Source organism: Macaca thibetana, chromosome 6, assembly GCF_024542745.1.
Source record: "Macaca thibetana thibetana isolate TM-01 chromosome 6, ASM2454274v1, whole genome shotgun sequence".
NCBI classification, from domain to species: Eukaryota; Metazoa; Chordata; class Mammalia; order Primates; family Cercopithecidae; genus Macaca; species Macaca thibetana.
The window spans coordinates 142,613,736-142,622,412 of NC_065583.1; the positions used below are offsets into that span (position 1 = coordinate 142,613,736).

The window sequence follows — 8,677 nt, forward strand, 5'->3', positions numbered from 1 at the left end:
TTTGCTCATTGTGATTGCCCACATACTTGATTCACTCCTTCCTTTTCACCTAGCTTCCACTTTTCCTTTAAGATGAAGCTTCTTTGTGAAACCTCCTAGTGACTCTAGTCACTAGTGGTGTGTCTTAACTCAGGTTTTCAAACGTAGCATCTAACATTGAGATTCTTGTAAAACTAATTTAATAAGGGTATGCTCTCTACAGACGAGGAGTAAGAGGAGTTAAGGAAGGATGCAAGACAGAACAAGAGAGGAAAGGTAAGCAAATATGTGGTCCTACCTAGAGATTAGCTTCTACTTTATCCCACAGGGTGCTGCTGAATATGAATTTTATCACAGAGCTGTTTCTTCCTTGAGCAGGGGTCAACCTTTCGTGTCCTACTGTCAGTGAGTTATGGGTCACTGGTTTTGGTGGGAACCCACGGTATAAACACTTTGATTGAGATAGTTTCCTTTGACCTAAGGCAATCCTCTACAGAATTCTCCTAGAATCATTCTCAGAGCAGCTAGGGGACAGGGGAACAACCAGTGAAGAAAATCTGGGTGAGGCACCACTCTAAATTTTTTTTGACAGCTTGCTATACTTTAATGTATAATACTGAATTCAAGGTACAAGAAAATTGCATCTAACATTGTTATAAATAAAAGAGACATCAGATCAGTTATCAAGGGCTTCAGAACACCAAGGGCCCCGGTTATGAGAAGCATCTTCACAACCTCCATGTTTAACATGTTTATTTTCTGGGTATAATTTAATAAGATCATCAATTTGAAGAATGGTAACTGCGGCTTCTATTGCAAATTTCAAACTCTTTAACTATAGTTGGTTCAAACACCCTTGCTTGTTTGTTGTATCTAGGTTTACTGTTCCTCAAATCAAGACCAATTTATTTTAGATTTTTATGTTCTGGGTTAACTTGAGCCTCATTATGAAAAGCTCTTAAACTGTGCAACCAGATCTGTGGAGTTCTGGGCAGCATTAACTCTCAGTGTATTAGGAATAAAAAGAAGAGTTCTTGCAAACTCTGCAATAGCAAGCTGTTCCTGAGACCCCATGCTGGTTTCATAGTTTTCAGGGTATATGGAAAAGGCTGCTTCTACAGCACTCCCAGCTAACATCATGGATTTTGACTCCAAAACTTTGTTCACTACGCAAAGAGCATCATGTAGAGTGCTCCATCTCATCACATATGAAATCATTTGCCCCACGTAAGATAATTGATGCAGATGTACAAGCCTTACTGGTTTTGATTAAGATCAGCTTATCATCACAAATTCTTTCCTGTACCACTTCTTCCATATGTGCCAACATTGCAGTTTCAAAAGTTTCTTCACCTTTCAAATTGGCCAAGATTGACAGAATAGTCCCTCCGGAAGCTTTAGCAATGCATTTAAGGTCCCTTTTTAGAGCTCTTCTAGTTGCCATAGCCCCAGCCTCTACAAATTACTTTGACACATATCATCAATTCCACCAGCTATTAGAATAATATTGGCATCAGTTGCCAGGATCTTCGGAATTCTCTCCTTGATAATATCTGATTCTCTCTGTCTAATTTGGTCCAGTTTTTCAGGGTCTGTAATGACCAACTGTACATCAAGTATATTAGTCCATTCTCATACTGTTATAAAGAACTGCCCAGACTGGGTAATTAATAAAGGAAAGAGGTTTAATTGACTCACAGTTTTACAGGGTTTGGGAGGCCTCAGGAACTTACAATCCTGGCTGAAGAGGAAGGAAACATGTCCTTCTTCACATGGCAGCAGAAAGGGAGAAGTGCAGAGGGAAAAGGGGAACAGCTCCTTATAAAACCATCAGATCTTGTCAGAACTCACTATCATGAGAACAGCATGGAGTCCCTCCCCCAACACGTGGGAATTACAATTTGGATTGCAATTCTATGTGAGATTTGGGTGGGGACACAGAGCCAGACCATATCACAAAGCTTCATTTTTGTTTTTTACAGGCTAAAGTTAAGGCAAGCAATTTTTGCATTAAAAATTCTTCTGGGCATGTCCTGGGATCCCACCACACAGCTGAGTGCATAGCCACTGATCAGCATACTCTCCATCTGACTTCTTGCATGGGCTTTCAGAATATTAGCAGAATTGACTGGATAGCGAGGCTGGCCTCTTAATATCTGTGTATGTAATAACAAGTAAAACATCTACTACTATATTAGTAAAGAAATCACCATTTATTCCAATGATTTTGGAAGACATCCATGTCTCAGTGGCATTAATCAGGCAATCTCTTCCCAGTTCATCTGTGTTAATAATTAGGTTTTAACTGATGTAACACAGGGCTTCCCACTGAGGTAGTTCCATCTCCAACTTCTTTGTCTTGCAGGTCAGTCAGCTCACAAAGAACTTTAGCTGCAGGGTTGTTCTACCTCCAGTAACTTCAGGATGGCTGCACCATCATTAGTAATGGTTACGTCACCAACATTTTATCCAAGCCAGTTGGACCAAGAGAACTTTTCACAGTATTGGCAATTGAAGCTTAAGCCATAATGTTCTGGGAGCGGATCACCTCCCCAGGGCTGCGGTCTCGGTCCCCGAACATGGACAAAGGCCTCTCTATCTTCATCGCACGGGTATACGTCAACTTCCACTCACACACACCATGCACCTCAGCCAACCAGCGACCACAGCAGTGATGCGTGGAGCCGACCCGAGCGACACTGCAGGGACTGCTGGGTAACACCGCTCCACCAGCTTCCCAGCTTCCCCACTTCCCCCACACCTGGCCGCGGGACGTGGCAGGAAGGCTAGTGTGAATTTTTAACTTGGGCAAAAATTTGTTTTTGGAGGGCATGGGAGGGGGGAAACTAAGACATTGCAATGCTTCATGATTCCCCAAAGGACCAATGTATAAAGAGATGTGCAATATATCCACAGTATCAACATTTTATGGGAGGAGGGAATAAATAGGGGGGAAGAAGTCTGAAAGTTCCTTAGGGGGGTAATGATGGAAAAAAAAAAGATTGAGAAACACTGCAATATGGGATGCAGTCTGTTTGTTCTCTGAAGTAGTAATGCATTGATTGATTTCTACATCAATTGATTGTACATGTGCTATTTGTTTTGTATTCCCCTCAGTACGTAGTACATCAGCATATAACAGTTAATAGTAGTGGTCCCCTACTTGTGGAATTTATACACAGCAGCTGTCCCAGGTCATGAAAGAAATTCCACCTGGATCTGTTTGTTTCCTTCTTGAATAGAAGACAAGACTTTCCTCTTCATGTTCTCAACTCCATCCAAAGGGTTTAAATTCAAAACTCTCAATTCCTGAAGTTGGAGGTTACAATGCGCTATGATCGCTCCACTGCATTCCAGCCTGGGCAACAGAGTGAGACTCTGTCTCTAAGAAATAAAAATAAATAAAAAATAGAAAATAGAAAATAAAAATAAAACTCTCAGTTTAGGGTTTAAAAACATTTGATGTTGGTGATCGATCGACTTTATCCATTCTAATATACTTCCTGAAAAGTCAGTCTTTCTTCCCTTTCCCAATTCCTCTGCATGTTTCTCTCCAGTTCTTATTAGTTTCCCCATTTCCCCTCTTTCTACCAGCTTCCAGTGTGACTTAATCTTTCCAATCTGAAAATCTGGCCCTGTAAATTTGCATCTGCTGATTATTGAGATATATCTTTCAGCTCTAACCCCAGCTTTCCACATTTGAATTGTGATGCTGGTTCTGGGACTCTTTCAACCATTGTCTCCCCTTTGCTGGATGTCTCCTAGTTCAGCTCTACCTAAAGAAGGTACACAGAAGGGATGCTGAGGGTAGGCAGAAGGAAAAGATATGTGTTCCTTGCTATGTGCTCGCTGCTCCCACCAGGTTCACCACAGCAAAGCAGTTCATCTGAGCAGTGGCACTGGATCTGGCTTCCCATTTTTCCACACTCATATAACTAGCCTCATTGTACCCTTTAGAGACACCAGCACTGACGGCCCCATGTTACATTCAACAGGGGTCTGAGTCCCAGCTCTGTTAAACCCCTTTCCCAAGTACCTGTTCCAACCACTTCACTTTGTTCCTCCGGCATTTACTAGATCTGGGTCACCTCCATGCTTCTTTTTTTGCCTTTTCAGCTCCCAATTCCTTAAATTCTCTCTGTTAAAATGACTACTAAGATTTCTGTATTTTTGACTAGACTCTAGGCCCCAGATGTTAATATGCTGCTCTTGGTCCAAGATTTCTCTGATTCTTTGTTTTTTCTTTGTAAAAACTAGAGGATGAGGGGACACTTGTTTCAGGGTACCTGAGAGAAAAAACTGATGAGAATGGAAATACACAAAAAGCAGAGTCATACTTTTGGGATCTAGACCACAGAATTATGTAAATAACTAATAGTATAATATTTCCACTGAATTTCTGTACTGGGTTGAATTGTGTCCACCAAAACATATGCTGAAGTGATAATCTTTGGTGTCTATGAAGATGACAGTTTTTGGAAATAGGGTCTCTGCAGATGAATCACGTTAAGGTGAGGTCGTACTGTATTAAGGTGGGCCCTAATACAATGATGAGTATTCTCATGACAGAATGGAAACTGGGACACAAAGACAGAGGCATATAAAGAGATGGCCATGTGACAGTCAAGGCAGAGACTGATTTCATCTAAAGGCCAAGGAACACCAAGAATTGTCAGCAGCCACCAGAAGGTAGGAGAAGGGCAAGGGAGAATCCTCCCTTAGAGCCTCCAGTGAAAGCACGGCCCTGCCAATAACTTGATTTCAAAACTGTGAGAGAATAAATTTCCATCGTTGGAAGGCACCAAGTTTCTGGTAATATGTCACATGAGTCCTACTAAACTAATACAATTTCCAACTTCCAAAAGGAAAGAAACATCATTAAAGCATTTGTTCCTTATTTATGTGTTTGGTTTCAACATGTCTCTGCAAATAAACTACTTTGTTTAATTTAGGAAGCAATTTTCACTTCCACAAGAATGACAGTGAGGATGGCAAAGCCTGCCTTTGTCTTGGTTTTGAATGAATGATTCCTAATCATTATAACATTTAAATATAGGTTTTTCTGGTCTAAGCTTTTACATCTTGGCATTATGGGCTCTTATGCAGCTCCTTAATCATTGGTACTGAAAAGGTACTGAACTGTTTATTCACAACCCACAGAAACAATACAATGTATTATTTACACCAGGCAGACAGACACGAACTCTTTTTTTATTTTGCCAGTTACTTACATTTATTTTTAAACAAATTATTAGAAAAATCACAATTAATATAGCAATGACCTCTTATTACTTTTGCTATTTTCCCTTACCTAACGGACTCTTTTGGCAATAATAAGGCAAGAAGAATTTTGACCTTAAAAGCCAGAGAGAAGCTATGTTCTCAAAGTACTTTGCCGTGTTAATTAATGGCAAAACTTTGGGAATTTCCATTTCCGTCCAACCAAACTTCAAATATCTAAAAGCCAATTATTTCAATCAGATCCTTAATTAAAACTGGGACAAACATGTATTCCACACAGTATACCTAGGTTATTATGTGGTCAGTCCACCCACCCCACTTCTTCCTAACTGTAAGTCCACTTGGGTTCTAGCCCTTGTTTTAAGTTGACCTGTTGAAGCATCATTGCCTTTGTTCTTCCACTAGCCTTGCTGATGAGTCTGCTGGAATGGTAGTGAACAACAACCTTGTCCATGAAGACCATAGCAAAACATCTTTGTCCCGAGCAATATTCTGGGAATGTGTTTTCATTTAAATGCCTCCATCTTTCCATTTTCTCTTTTTCACTTTCATTAAGGCCATGGCCACAAGCCTGCTAACATTCAAGTAAAAGTCACAGATATCTCAACTCTTTGTCTTCTCAGACCTCCTCTATCTGTATACCCTCACACTGGATGTTTTCCAGGCCTCCTAAAAAGGAAGGCAAGTCAGCCTTCTTTATGATTCTTTATGACACTATTTTTTGTTTTATTCTTTCCTTTTTGTGGGAGGAGAAGCATCACAGTGTAGTAACTAAGGACTTTGAAGAAAAGTGAAAAGATAGGTTTAAACTTTAGACTCTGCCATTTATTAGTTGTGTGCCCTCAAACAAATTATTGAAACTTCCACAAAATTCATTGTCCTCAGGTACAAAAGAGAAACATTACTTTATCCTTGAGGTTATTTTTGAGGATTAATGAGACAATATATGTAAGGTACTAAGTGCTTTTGATATAATAAGTAACAAAAGAATTTTTGCACCTGTCATTGTTTGCTTGATATTTAGCCATAGTCACATTTATATTAGACTCAAGTAAACTTTGGCACATCCTGTATTTCAGTGGGCCCTGATAGTAAATCTCAGGGTAAATGAATACCCAATTTTGTTCCATAGATTATAGCATATTCATGCAAGGGCACTGTCAGTATATGGGAAATGAAAGAACTTTCTATGCATGGAACAATGAATAATTATAGTAGATTAAATGTTAGTTGTTAAAACACACTGTATACAACAGACAAATGAGAGAGAAAATTAAAACTAAATATATTTAATGAGACACAGAGCCATCTTCTGCTCATCTTAGTTGTCAGTGTGTTTTTTATTTTATCTTGTTTTTTCCTGTAAAGCAGTAAATATGTTGAATTTTGCTCTGGAAATTAAACCGAGAGAGGCAAAATTTGTTTTTTCCTCTGAGAAATATTGCAGATTATTGTGTTCCATGAATAGTATAATTACTTCCATAATAACAGAAGACTAAACAGTCACAGGTGTTGGGTTTTGCATTGCAAACTGTGGGTGAAGCCATCATTAACGGCTTCGTTCTCAGTGTCACCAAAAACAGGCATCACTGTGTGCCTCATAGTTGCCAATACTACAGGGTATTTCATAGAGTCAGACTCTCAAACATCTTGAACCAACAGTTCCTAGAGGAGGCTACCCATTTTAGAATGTAATTTTTATCATGTCCTTCTCTCCCTCAACCACAGACCTGCCATGAGCAGCAAATGTCCAGAACTGCAGGACTCTCCTTGAAAGCCACATCTAGCGAGGAGTCTTCACTGTCAAATGTCTCCTCCTAACATGTACTTTCTAAGACTTCCTATACATACACTAAAATAAAACTGGGTCCTCCTTTATGTATGCCTACCCTCCCTCTTCTTCCCACAAATTTGTCATGTATCATGTCCCTTCTGCAGTGATCAGAGAGAAGCAGTGGAGTCAAGCATGACTTCAGTAGTTTTGATCTGAGCAGATGAAGGATTAGTTGTCACTAATTTATATGGGGAAGAATGCACAAGAAGCTGGTTTGGAGGTAGGGGATGAAGGCAGTCAAATAAAGGGAGTTTTATTATTATGTCTGAAACATCTATTATGCATCCATATGAAAATGTCAAGCAAATAGTTGAATATGAGACTCTAGAGTTCCTGGGAGAGGCCAGGGATAGAGATAGACATGTGGTAGTTGCCAGTATACAGATGATATTTGAAGCCATGAGACCAGATGCAATGGCCAATGGAGTTAGGATATATGGAAAAGAGAGGACAAATAACTTACTTTTGTGACAATTCAACAACAATAAGATGTGAAAAAAATGAGAAGAAGTAAGTAAATCTGTTTGCTACTCTTGGCTAAATATTCCAAGATTTACTAATCATTTTAATGGGACATGTTTGCCCAATCCCAGTACCATGTTTCACTTCTTTGTGAGAAGTAAATGAACCTCTAATAATTTAGTAGTCAGAATGGAATAGAGCAAGTCAGCCATGACAGGAACTGTACGGAGGAAAAAAGGGACCAGTGTCCCATGATCTGAATCCTAACCTTTAATCAGATCATTAGTTCCATTATTGTCTTTAAAAAGCAAATAACTTTGTCACTTAAAAATCCCTCTCTTTCTGTCTTAATCATTTCAGGTTCCGTTGTCCTAAAAATATACATATGAGGTTGAATTATTGAACCTAAATGTAGTAAGATTTATTTCCTATAGATTTTATATTGATGCATTTAACTCATCATTAGTCAAGCAAGATATTTTTTAACCCAAAGCTAAATATTCACTGCATTAACATTTTTTAGCTTTGTGTTACCACATACAAGAAAATCATGCCTTCTGTAGCTATCTCCCTTCCTCCAGACAAATTTATTTTTTTAAAAAAAAAAAAAAAGTGTTTTTTTTTTTTTTTTTTTTTTTTTTTTTGAGGTGGAGTCTCACTCTGTTACCCAGGCTGGAGGGCAGTAGCATGATCTTGGCTCACTGCAACCTCTGCCTCTAGGTTCAAGCAGTTCTCCTGCCTCAGACTGCTGGGTAGCTGGGATTACAGGCACATTACCATGCCCCCGGCTAATTTTTTTTGTATTTTTAGTAGAGATGGGATTTTACCTTGTTGACCAAGCTGGTCTTGAACTCCTGACCTCAAGTGATCCACCCACCTCAGCCTTCAAAAGTGCTAGGATTACAGGCGTGAGCTACTATGCCTGGCCTGTTTTGTCCTTAATAGCAAATAAGACTTATCAAGATTAAACCAACCAACTTGACAGGAAAATGTTTATTTCAATCAGAAAGGCTAGATTAAAAACCTTGATTGAAATAGTAGAAACTTTAATTACTTCGTGGTAGGTTTATAATATTTTTCTTCATTAATTTTTCTCTTAGGTTATACACGCACAATGTAAATTTTAATGTAACTGAAACTTTTATTTCTGTGAAAGATTTA

At 39.0% G+C, this 8,677-nt stretch overlaps 1 pseudogene; it reads right to left on the minus strand.

Moving 5' to 3' along the window:
• Positions 1-655: 655 nt before the first annotated feature.
• Positions 656-2,584, minus strand: LOC126956188 (T-complex protein 1 subunit alpha-like; annotated as a pseudogene).
• Positions 2,585-8,677: the final 6,093 nt, after the last annotated feature.